The sequence below is a fragment of the Drosophila suzukii genome, chromosome X (genome assembly GCF_043229965.1).
Source record: "Drosophila suzukii chromosome X, CBGP_Dsuzu_IsoJpt1.0, whole genome shotgun sequence".
In the NCBI taxonomy this organism is placed as follows: Eukaryota; Metazoa; Arthropoda; class Insecta; order Diptera; family Drosophilidae; genus Drosophila; species Drosophila suzukii.
The window spans coordinates 23,131,912-23,145,129 of record NC_092084.1 but is presented as its reverse complement, the minus strand read 5'-3'; the positions used below and the strand labels follow the sequence as shown (position 1 = coordinate 23,145,129).

General features: G+C 34.2%; 1 protein-coding gene across 11 annotated transcripts in view; it reads left to right on the top strand.

Annotated features, from left to right (window-relative positions):
- Positions 1-459: 459 nt before the first annotated feature.
- LOC108004719 (uncharacterized) overlaps positions 460-13,218 on the top strand; it is an 86,972-nt gene continuing 74,213 nt past the window's right edge. For 6 of the 11 annotated variants that reach the window (XR_005014902.3, XR_005014901.3, XR_005014900.3 and 3 more), the window contains exon 1: positions 11,279-11,446. The gene's annotated coding sequence lies outside the window, so the exon portion shown is untranslated. Of the gene's footprint in view, positions 626-831; positions 1,094-6,096; positions 6,475-7,278; positions 7,342-11,278; positions 11,447-13,218 lie in introns of those variants that run through there. The other 5 variants (XR_001767252.4, XR_005014903.3, XR_005014904.3 and 2 more) reach the window with 5 other exon arrangements.

Genomic DNA, 13,218 nt, shown 5'->3' with positions numbered 1-13,218 from the left:
AAATTTTTTTTCTCCTTTATTTATTTTAAATAAATTTTAGTATTGTTAAAGTTATTATTGAAAACTAAGAAAACGATTAATTTTTAAAATATAACTAATTACATAAAATGTATAAGTTCAAGTTTTTAAGAAGGGTTTTCTAATATCGAAAATACACTGTATCGATCCTATGTTTGCTATTTCATGTGCAAACGATCTGCTTGTTTGGAGTAAGTTACATTCCTGCAGTTTTCTTTTTCTCTCTTGAGAGTGGAGAATCTCATTTTCCATCTCGGCAGTCAGCCGAGCGGAACCGAAGGAAAACCGACCGATCACCGAGTGCTCTCAGCTGTTTCTCTCCCGAATTTTCCGCTTTTCCTTGGGTATTTCACCCACGCAAATATTCCAGTTTGAGAGCAATTGAATCTGGGGCTAAAGCCAAAGCCAAATCACGAAATGGAAAGTAAAAGAAAACATTAACCGGACAACCGTCAGTGCAAACAGACGTGATCGAAAGTCCGGGAAATCCTCGAGATCTATGCATATTTCCGACACCTTTTTGGCTGCACTTTAATACATAAATTAAGGCTAAATGCTTTAAAATTGAGTGGAGTGAAAAAAAGTTTAAATTAGCAATCAAATAAAAGTATTTAGAAAATTTAAAGACATTTTTAAGTGTAATTTTAGTTAGTGTAATGAAAAGTATTGACAAAATTTAAAGACATTTTTAAGTGTAATTTTTTTTACCCTGTGTTGGCTTATTACAATAATCATTTCTTATGTCATTACATTTTGAATAGTTTTGGCTCAGTGGTCAGTGTGTGTAATATAAACGCTTGATTTTTTTTTTCAATTTATTTTCTGTTGGTATTTTGGATTTGTTTTGGTCTTGGTCTAAAACTAATTTTAGCCTTTTCAAATGCAGTCAACTGCGGGCCAGAAAAAGAAACACCTGCAATGTGTGCGCAGTGAATAATTTTTGGATTGTAAAGGGAGTTTTGCCAGCACATGAAAATAATCGTAAATAAACAGAAAATCGAAAAGTGTGTTGCCAAAATGCCGGAAGTACTGGATGTCATGGAAATGGAGGCGCCATCGGATGTTGTGGACATCTGTAAGTTTTTATTTCAATATATTTGGCATTAATTTTGGGAATTTGAAAAGTAATTGTTAATAAATCGATCTCTCTCTTATTTATTATTCCTTATTTTTAAATTGAATGAATTGTAAAGTGCTACAATTAAAATATTTTGGATAGTTCACGTTTATAAGTATTTTTTAGTTGCACAAATTTTAAAATATACTCTACATTTAACAAAGACAAATATACATTCAAATATTTTTATCTAAAGTTTTAAGGGTACTAAACCTTCGACTATAGCCATATATTGCTCTTCCGATTGATTGGGTTCCCCCTTCAAAATTGTGTAGTATTTTATCTTTATGGTCTATATTTATCCATTTACTTGTCCAAATGCAAAACAAAGAAAATCGCCAGATAAACAACATTTTGAATGAAAACTCTCGCAGTCAGCGGTTTTAATTTGAATTTGATCAATTGTTTTCGTATTTGTTTGATTTTAAGTTTGCATCCGAAATGTTGTGTTTGCCCACAAAATAGGAGGGGAAATTTCCTGGGGCGAATTTTAGTTTGTTTGTCCAGCAATTTCGACATCCCGGAATGGGATGAGAAATTTAATTAATTTCGTTTTCAAATGCACTTCCATTTATACTTTATACTGCCGCTGGTTTGCCAATGCCACCTGCCAACATCAAAGCCATATACAAATATAAGAAATACAGAAAAAAAATGAAAACAGCAAGGAAAAGGAAAAGAGTTTTCCTTAACACCAAAGAAGTATGACCACCCATGGCGCCTCAAATGGCCTGCGTTTCACATTTGGAAATAGATTTGGAGCCCCACAAAAAAAAAGGCATCACATGGCCCCATACCAAATATAATCGCAGCTATATAGTGCGATTATCAAAACTGAATAAATAAATATTTGTTAATGTTAATATCATCTAAAACACCTCAGTGAAACTTTTCCGACCATTAATTGGCCTAGAGCAACATGTGTTCTGGTCTTAAAAAGCTAACCAAATATTTGATTTGCTCTGAAAAAAAAGAAAATCTGTGGAGCTGTACATAAATCGTGGATATTTAGTTGCACGAAATGCTTTATATCTGTTCAAAAACTTTATTGCTTAGATTGATATCACAAATTTTTACTATATAAGACGTAATTTTCTATAATATAGGATGTAGTGTATATACACTTTATAGAATTTCATAAATATTCAATACCCAGAATCGGGTTTTCAAAAGCTGTTTGCCTACCACCCACTTTATTCTCGTAAAAAGTTTGAAAATTATCAAGAACCCCTCCAATATCTTTGATGTTTTCCAATTTTAATGACTCTCTTCGTTTCACTGAACGGAACAAGATTTGCTCGATCGAAAACGGAAATTGTCCGAAGAAAAACAACAGGATCGTATGTTTTTTTGGAAAAACAATTTGCCAAGTTTTCCCCCGTGCGTATCTGTGTGTTATTATTGTTTATTATCTTAGTCTCGTGCAAGGGAGGGAAAATGTGCGGGAAAATGTGATATGTGAAATGTGTTCATTTAACTGTCAGACCGCACTGCCCCAAAAATTTCAATCTCAATCTCAGCCCACTGCTGTTTGATCGATTTGCAATGCTGCAGAAGGTAGAAATGGGGGCAATGACAGATGCAAAAACAAACACTGTGCTGCAGGGAAATGGTTTTTCCTGGAAAAAGGAAAATGTGTGACGAGGTCACTGTGATTTTCCATAGCTGAATTAGATCTGGAAAATTTTTAAAAATATTTTATTACCCTTTTATTACTTTGATTGTTTACCAAAATGTTTGGGAATATACAAAAATTAGATCACAATACACATGTTTGCAGTTTTATATTTATTTCAAAAGATATTTCTCTTAAATAAACTTAGTTAATAAATTATTAAAAAATAATGGTATGTTATATCACTGTAAAGCTTAACAAAAAATTGTTTTGTATACCTTTGGAATGTTTAAAAGCAATCTCCTAATACAGTATAGTCAATATTTGGACTACAGAAGCCGCGAAAAAATTTATGACTTTGGAAAATTTGAAATAAATTAAGCAGAACTTTCGCCCACACTGTTCAAATACCCTTTGTTTCCAATGAATTAGATGGCTCTCAATGCAATTACCTTTTGGATTGATAACCCGCGAGGTAATAAATCTTGCCCGGAATTATGTAGCTATATCCGCAAATGGAGTGACCTTCGGTCGGGACAATTTACGACTGATCAGTGTAGTTTATCCATCAAATTGCAATTGCCAGAAGGCTGAAAACTTGAAAGCCGAAGACCAAAAACTAGTGATCTAAACAATGTCTGGAACATGTTCCTATTGCAAACGACGATTTTGTTTAGATTGCGTTCCGTTTCTCGTCATAAACATATTTCGCGCCGATCCTAAGAATTGGATCTTACAAGGCGGCGGGGTATTTATGCATATCATTAATATAAATATTTTTTATCTGGCGTCTCGTTTGCGATTTTATGAGTTTTTGTAAGGATCGTTTTTAAATGATCGCTTTGCTTATGTTTGGTTATAAAATTACTTGTTTACCAAGCTACATTCTTAACAATAATATTTTTTTTGCCAATGCAAATATTTATACATACATATTACGCTGTCTAGCGTTTTTTTCGCGAACGGTCTGGAAAATGTTTTTATTTTGGGGCAAGTTTAAAATATGTTTGTTTTGGTTGCAAAAAACGGATTGGGTTTTCGAAAGTATACTTTTGGGGCTTGCAAATTTTAGCAAACAATTCGTTTGGATAAATTAAGTTCATGACTGGAAAATATATTTAAATTAAATATTTCATAAGTTTACATAGTTTTCCAAGCTCAAATATAACCGAAATAAATAGATTTCCATACAAGACCTTAGCAAAAACCATATATTGTACGTTTTGTATAAAAAATGTATATTTTAAAAGACCAATTTAGAATTTTGATAATACACTTTAGAAAATAATGGCCTAATATACCATTTCCTGAATTTACTTTTCACTTTGATTTTATGTAAGTAATGTCGTTTATTAAAAATTTGCTTTGTGCTATTTTTATAAACTTGACAACATTCAAACTGTTAGCTCGTTAATAGTTTTCTGTCCAATTTTTAATGGTGCGCAAATTTACGATTCCCAGTGCTTTGTGCCAATAATCACAATAACAATTATTCTAATTGCATTTGGCATACGCAAGATCTGGAAACACAAAATTAACGACTCACGAAATAGTGCATTAAAAGTGCCACAGAAATGCAATTAATTGAGTGGGTTTTCATGGCAAATAAACCAATCTTATTTATGATTTCAGTGAATCGAAATTGTAAATGAGCCATATGAATCATATTCCAGGGAAAATGCATTTGCTGAATATTCTTCTATTTTTTTAATGTATTATATTCGGTTTGCCACGCCCAGCCTGTTGAGTGGCCATTGTGGCTATTGTGTCGTGTGCGACATTTGTTGGCACTTGGACCACAGTTCGAAATATGCAACAAATAAACACGACCGACGACACCGAGATCGGAGGAGCAACAAGACCTCACCCTGCCACAAAGATGAGCCAACTGCAGTTGGCCAGGAGCCAGAAATTAGCCAGCCGAGTCGAGGCAACAGGGGCGTTGTTCAAAGGGGGTATTTTTTATTGAAGGAGCTACTAAAAATTAGTTCTATGCTTGTTCAATATGAGTATTTGAACCAAAATCAGAGGTTAAAAGGAGCAATTCGTTCCTCAAATATAAAGAAATATACCTATTAAAATTATTGATTGCCTAATTTGGATATTTCTACCAAAATCAGCTGTTAAATGGAGCAATTTGGTCCAAAGAAATTAGACGAGCTTCCCTCAGATAGTTAATTTTTAAAGTACTTAAAAAAAAATAATACAAAAAATTTGAACTTATATCCCCCCCCCCCCCCTCTTTCTGAGACTCTGTTCTTTTTCTGAGCACCCAAGAAGCTCGAAATGTATGTGTGTTTTTCTCACTTGCAAGCTGAAAGTCCCCGTAACTTCCCAACTTTACCCCCGATTCAAGTTGGCCCCCCCCCCCACTATTTCAGCTCCCTTACAACTTGAAAATAGCTAAGCAGCTGGCAGGGCAAATAAATCAAATGAATTGCATTTGAGGCAAATGGAAAAGGGCTGTCCAAGCTGTTGAGATGATAAGTGAGTGAGCTGAGATTCGTTTTGGGTATTCGTATTTGTAGAGCACTTTTGGCTTGCTTGTTTGCTTTTCAACACTTAATTAGCTGGCAGCTCTTTGATTGATTGATTTTCCACGCAGAAAGGCGACTATTATTTACCATTTCAGTGTGTTTTGTTAAAGCTAATGTACCCCATCAAGAACTTCTGAGAAATTATGCAAGCCATTTTAGCCCATTTGCAAGCACTCTTTTTCAATTTGTCCAACACTGGCTGAGCGTAAGCTGCTCAAATTGCATTTTGTTATCCATTTTCCAGCACTCAAATGCATTTGAAGCAGCTACACAAATTCGATTCCATTGACAGGTACATGGCAGCCATCGTGGGGCGTTGGGAAAATGTAACCCCACCCACTATTCAACCTTGAATGCATTTTCCCCCGCTGGGGCATACATAGAAATGATTTACGAGATGATGTGTGAGAAAGAAGAAACGGAAAAGCTTAGGATAAATTTGTCAAACACACAAATCCCGCTGGCACATAACACATTTCCATTTGGAAAAAGTACTCTTCTCTTTATGTTAAATAAATAATATGCAAAATTAATTAGGTAGACGTAAGAAATTTTTTAGGTTAAGGACGAATTATGTAGTTTCAAAAACTCTTTATATCAGAAAGGTCATTATTTTTGAAATTTATTAAATGTTGTTTTAAAAAAGTTACTTGTTTTTATATCATATAAGACTTGGAATAATGTTGATACTCAATAAAAAGAGTGTGTGGATTAAAATTGAATGAAAAACCACGGAAAGTTTTTCTATTTACCGATTAACATTTTTTCGTTGAATTGCTTTATACTGATTGCATGGAATTTTATTTTAGCCGCAAGGGAGCCAACAGTCAATGTCGTAACCATCATCAGTACCAGCAACATAAACAATAATAATAATAGCAACAGTACTACCAATAATAACCACCACAATAGCGGTGAACCGGAAACGGAAATCGGTGCAGTGGAACTGCAGCAACAGCAGCATCAGCAGCAACAACAACAACTGCAACTGCAGCCGGCGTCGAATTTCGTGGCCATTCCATTGCTGGAACGACGACGTCGCAGTCGCAGTCACAGTCGCAGTCACTGCCGCATCGCGCCCTTGGCGCCGATCATCTGCATCCAGAACGGATCGCATCCGGAGGACCTCGTCCGCCTGTCCCGCTCGCGATCCTGCCTGCTGCGCGTCCGCAGGACCTTCGCCAAACGTGAGTAGTTGCCAAAAAATAGTATTTTTTAAGCGATTAAAAAACATTTACTTTCCAACACTGGACAAAATTATATTTATTTCCAAAAATATTTTTAATTTTTTTTTATTTTTTAAAAGTGTTTATTCTGTTTTTCAGTCTAGGAATATTCCTATTCATATTTAATTGAGATAGTAAAACTTTTAAAACATCTTTTAATGGTAGATTATTTAAGATCCTAATTTTTAATAATAAGTAGAAAAGGAAAACATATTTATAATAATAATAAAAGTGTACTTTATACATTTTAAATACAGCTAGTTCGTATATCTTCCTAAAAGGTACATACGGTTTCTTTTAAATATTGAAATATAAGACTTGGCAATAGCATCTTTAAATAGATACAAAAATAATTATTATTATTATCACTTAAGAAAATAAATATTAAATATTTTTTTTATTGACATATTTTTTTTTTTTTTTCACTTTGACTTAAATATTTTAACCAAGCTAAAAAAATTTATTTCCTTCCATCAACCAAAAAAAATGTCTATTGCTTAAACTGCATTTCCATTTAAGCCTTTTAACGTCTATTTTCATTTGCCCCAATCTCCGCCAGCTTCACTTCGATTTTCCCGCTTTCCCCTGCCCCATTTTCCTCAGTCCACCATCACTTTGACTCTGTGTCAGCGATTTTAATTGAATGGCTGTGATTTCCCTCGTTTTGTTATTGCTGTCCACGTTGTTGTTAACCCTTTGGACGCCGGTCTTAAATCGTTTTCTTGTTTTTTCACCCCGACTGTCGTCTTTTTTCTTCATCCACAGTTTTTGGCAAAATCATGGGCAGCAATAATCCCAGCGAAGCGGATCGATACGACTATTATGACTGTGAGTAAAATGCAAACTCATTTCCATATCATATTTTTCTTACCTATTTCTCCTTTTTTCGCTCGTTATCGTACGTTTTATATATACCCATTTTTTTAAAGTATTTTCTTTGTTTCGCTGTGAAATATAAAATCAGAAAAGAGAGGGTGCTCCTGAATGGAAATCTGTCAGTCATTAAATATCAAGTGCGCAATTGACGGGGAGATAAATGAATACTTGTTTCATATACCATAAATATTCTTTTTATCAGTGGGTATTGTGATTTAAATATTTATATATTTTAATTCACCATGGTGGGTATACGGAATTTATAATTAACTATTTGGGAGGGCCAATAAAAGCACTCTAGTGTGAAATAACAGAAGTGAACAATAAATTGTTCTTTACTTCGTCAGTGATTAATTATGGTTATTTAATATGAATTGAACTGATTAATTATTTTTTAATTTATTGTATTTATTTATTGGGTACTTTTATTATGGGAAATTACTTTATATGTGGCTTAAATAACACTATATAATTTTTTCATAATCAAATAAGCTTATAGCATTTCTTAAAGATACTTATTGAATTAAATATTTTTTGATTAGCCAAGTAGAAAGATTACCAAAGCCTTATAATGGCTTAAAATCACCATAAATGAATCCATTACATACCTTAAATTCATAAATCCAAATCCTAGTAATTAATTGTGAACTAATTAGTTTACTTCGGTTCGATTAAACACTTTGTAACCACAGACCCCTTTGAGAACCGGGGTCTGAGGATATATGACTTTGTCGGCCACAGTCAAAGCGGTTTTATTGATTAATTTCCGGTTAAGCGAGCTCTTCAACATTTGTCACAGCCCGCAAAAGTATACAATAGATTCGAGTTCTCCTCAAGTGCTGTGGAAAATCGCTAAAGGAAAATCAGATATTCTGCGTCCTTCTGTGGCGGGCTTTCACTGTGGTTTGCTTTCCGTGCGGTTTCGGCGCTCGATGGATTTTATCAAGCATACGCCCGAGTGGCAAAGGGAACCAAATTGGTTTTGTATGTGCAGATAAAGTGGTAAAACAATGAAACATATACTGTCGAAAATGTTTCGACGTTTACAAATAGTACTCAAAGGTTGGTATTACCAAAAATATTCTTTTGCTTGTTAAAATTAATATAGTTATTTATTATTATAATTATTTGATCCTCAAATTTATGAATTATGTTGGCTTTTCTACAAAAAATGAACATTAATACGTGGACTTAAATAATGTTTATTATGAAAAGATTGAGTTATCTAAAGAAGAATAAAAATATTGGTATTTAAGATTATTCTATCACTTAGATTATAAGTATAATAAGTATTAGCATACTTTTAGTTGCAATAGCATGGGTTGGAAAAGCATTAATCCATCATAATATTTACTTCTATTCGATTCTTTTCGCATCATGTCTCTCTTTGTGGCTGCTTCCTTTCGTTGCCTTCTTGGTGCCTCCGTTTTCATCTCATTTTCGTTTTATTGCGTGCCTGTGTAAGTGTCTGTGTGCGTGAGTATCTGTGTGTGGCACTTCAAATTGCGGCAAGTGAAAGCTATAGCAGAAAATCAATAAGACACCAGAGACACTGACTGCGGAGGAGTCGGCAAACACTGGAGAATTCGGTGCACTGCGACAAAGATATATCTAGTTGTGGGAAATGTCAAATTCAAGAATTTACAACTAATGATAAAAAACGAATTTTTTATGCTAGTCAAATGTTTAAATAATTTGTTATATTGAAATTATAATACCCTATGAATATGAATTATTTCAAGTCCTTTTTTAAATATTTTGTCATATAGAAATTATTTTCAAATATATTATGAACATATTTATACTTCCCTTATTAAAATTATTTAATTATATGGCTTTAAGGCAACTATATTTGTTTTATATTTAAAATTTTATTTAAAGCGATATACTTTTTTATGCCATCAGATTATACTGTCATAAAAACATTTTTTAAAACTTAATTACATTTGTAGTATTTTTGCAATTAATTATTAAAAGCACTCGGTACTTTTTGCCAGTGTAGAAAAGGGGGCTGAAGATTTAGGGATTGGGCGGGATCTATGGGGGCTGAGACAACGAATGGTTGCACAGGGTGGTTTCTCAAGGCATAAGTAGTATTTATGTTGGTATCTAAATATCTACACTCATCTGTCAAATATCACGTTTCCTGTTTACACTTCTGCTGCCTTCAATATGCCCTGGGATTCCCCTTCCAGACAACCAAAGACACGCCCCTTCGACGCCCCCTTTTACCACCTTGTTCTTGTTTCAGTTCTGTGTTTGTATTTGGCATGTTGAGTGTTGAGTGGCATTTGCCATTCTTAGTCTTACTCTTGCTTTTCGTGATAGTTTTGTTTATACCACTGCCATTAAAAAAACTTAAGATATTAAAGAGAGATATCGTTTCACTATATTAGATAAATATTTCTAAGTTTCGAAAATAATTAAAATAAAGGATTTTAATAGTAACCTATTATTTTGTTATAATATATTATAATTATAGCTACACGATTTTTAAATTAAAATAGGTGGCTTGTAAAAATTAACCTATAGACTAAAAAAGTAAATAATATAATTTATTAAATTGGTAATACCAAATAAAATATTAAGAAGATTTTCTTTGGAAGCACAATTTTCATTGTAGAAAATATTATCATTTCGGGCCAGACTTCTTTGGCACTTGAAGAGGGTCAGGATATAGGAATAAGAGGGATTGGGAAAGTGTCCCACTTTCGTGCCTGTGCAAACATATGGCTCCTTGTTTTCGTATGCTCACTTCAGCTGCCTTCGACTGTCAAAATATCCAAATGACATTTGGCAAATTCGCATGTAAATGAGCTACCGATGATAGCATTCAAGAGGGGGCCCATACGCTGGTTGGCGAATCAATTGCAGTCAGTAATTCGAAAACCAGCTGGGGAATTATAAACCATTTGAGTGCCCCCCCCCTGTCTCTTATTTTCTGCACACGAATCAATTAAGTGCCTAGTAATTTGCTGTAAATACTCCAGAGAAACATGATAGCAAGTGATATGAGTAGGAGCTTAACTGCCGGAATGAGAAGCGCAGAGAAAGGCAGGCAATTGGGTATTTATTATTTTTTAATTTATTCTGTATATTTTTGGTAGGTAATTGAGAATTTGTTTATTTGTTATTTATTATGTTATTTCGCACCATATGTACTATCTAAAAACAAAATAAAAAATTAATAATTAATTTAAAAAAAATAACAATTAGTGGGTCAGAAAACTTGGAGTAGCATTACCTTCGAACTGAAAAGACCAGTTGGAGTTTTTATTTGTTGTATTAAGGAAAGGCAGCCTAACCAATTTGGATTGATTTATGTTACTGTTACAGTTTGTTATAAAATATACAGCCTCATTAAGGCTTAAAAATGATTTTAAAAATGAACTCATATTCATTATCCACGATTGGATTGTTTTATTGGCAACAGCTGGCTGGGCTGCGAGAGTCAAACTTTTTTTTGGCACCACGACAATGGAATAATGAGTGCTTTACTGCCTACCCCAAGCCAATCCGCGAAATGCCAGCTCCCAGCTACCAGTTCCTCGCTTTTGGCCGAGTTGCTAAGCAACAGGTAGGCCCACATTTTTGGCCAAAGAAAGGCGAGACCGAGTGATGCTCTCTCTCTGGCCAAATAGAAAATCGGCCCAGATGAAAACGCCAGCCGAACCTACAGATTCGCTTTCGTTTGCTGCGTCACAAGGGAAATTCGTTGCGCCCTGAGAATTTCCCAGCGCGCCAAGGAAAATCTCGCATGCGAGATGGTCGGAAAAGCGGGAAAATGGTGACCGCTCTCCTTTAGCCGCACTTCGACTCACTTCGTTTCGCTTCTCGCCTTTCGGCATCGTCCAACGCATTTTCTGATTCTGATTTCAGTTCTCGTTCAGCTTTGCCGACGGCACGACGTGCTCCACTAGCGAAAAAATAATAGAAAGAAAACAGGGGAAAATCTGGGAAAATTTCTCGTCGTCTTGGCATTTGGCGCGGGTCTAAAAACCAAATTTTTAAAGACATTTTTGAAATTGTAATACAAAAATTAAGAACAATTCCTGCTGTGAGTTTTGGTTAACCCATTTTTTTTCGGTGATCGAATGTAAAACAAAATTTCATTGGAAAAGTTCGAATTTCCCAGTTGTTCTGATGTATTTTTTTAAGTGCTTCAAAACATTTATCTTAAATAACACAAATGAATGCGTAATTGATGAAATACCCTATAAAAAAGTCGTTTTAAAAAGCACTCAAATTGCTGTTAAATTTTGATGCAAAGGCCATGAGAGTTTTCTAAAATATATTCGAAATTTCTTGGAAGTCTTTGCCAGTGTCTGTGAAAATTGGTTAAATTTATTTAAATATGGCTGAAAAAACATTTAAATTTATGATATATATATATGGAAGTATTTTAAAGGCCTAAGTTTCAGCTTCAGTTATTTTATAGTAAGCCATTTTTGAAATGATTTCGAAGTCCTTGAATTTTATTCGGAAAGTTTGTTTCTATTTTGCTTCTTTATTGACTTAAAGTCATTCCTGCCGATACATTTAATATAGGATGTATAACAAATTTTAAGTGATTTAAAGTGCTTTATGAATTTTCTAAAAGGCAAATTTCATAGCTGCTTTTAGTGTTAAAAAATTGTTATAAAAGATTTTAATAATTGATAAATTAAATAAATTGAAAAATTAACTAGTGGTTATTTATTTTCAAAACTCTAAGTCCGAGTCAAAGTTTTGATCCCATTTAAAGGGGTTGTCCTTGCATTCTCAAGTTCTTTAAAGTATCCAATTATTTAATTATAAGTAAGCTCAAAAACTGGCCAAAAACAAACCCTTTGGCAATAGTTTGATGGCAAATTAAATAGTGTAAGCCTATTCAGCAACCAAATCGGCTTAGCACCTGGCCGCAATCAGACAGCATCGGCTGTGGGAATGGACCATGGCTCAATCCGCTTGCTGTTTGCCCCCGGAATGAAACCATTTGGGCTTAAAGTGTTCATTCCCCGAATGTTTCAGTCGCACCTCAGCGTTTTCCCCCCCGTGAATTTTCCTCGATTTTCCCAGCGCCGCCAGCGTTGCATGTGTGTGCTCCCCGGCGATTTGCTTTGTTCGACAAACAAAAAACTAAGCCTGTGCCTGTGCCAAATTAATTACAAATGCTTGCCGGGCATCATGCCATTAGGGCATTCAAAGGATTAGGTTCAAATGTACCCTGTAATTGAGCGTTTTGTGTGGGTGTAGATGGGAAAATCTTGACAAGTGGTTACTTTATTTGGTTAATAATGTTTTTCAAAACAGACAAAAAACGGAGTTATTAGTGATTGGAATTAATAGTTTAAATATATTTTAATAACTAGAAAATGGTTTAAGCTCTGTGAAAAATAAAAAATCATTAGTAAAAGTTCTAAAAAATAAAGTAAAGTACTAACTTCAACTAAACAAAAAATGGAGAAACGCTTTTATAGCCATTTTATTTTGTAGCCTGCCTTAAAGTTTCGTTTTAAGGTATTAAATTAATCTTAATATTATATTATATTATTAAAAAAGGCTATTATCTTTTTGTGATAAAAACCAAACTAAAACCTTGGAGAAAATATCCACAAAAAAAAACCCTTAAGCAGCAGATAGTGGTGACAAAATATGTGGTAAAATGAAAAGCAGTCGCCGAAATACTTTAGGACCCAGCTCACACCCTATAAAAGTGGTACTCGCCTAGCACTTGCCAACTCCCGAAAGTATGCAATGGCATTCCCATAAAATGGAATTTCTTTTCCCATAAAAACTGGCTGCCACACGCGCCAGCCACGCCCCCCAGCCGCCCCCAAAAGCATTTCT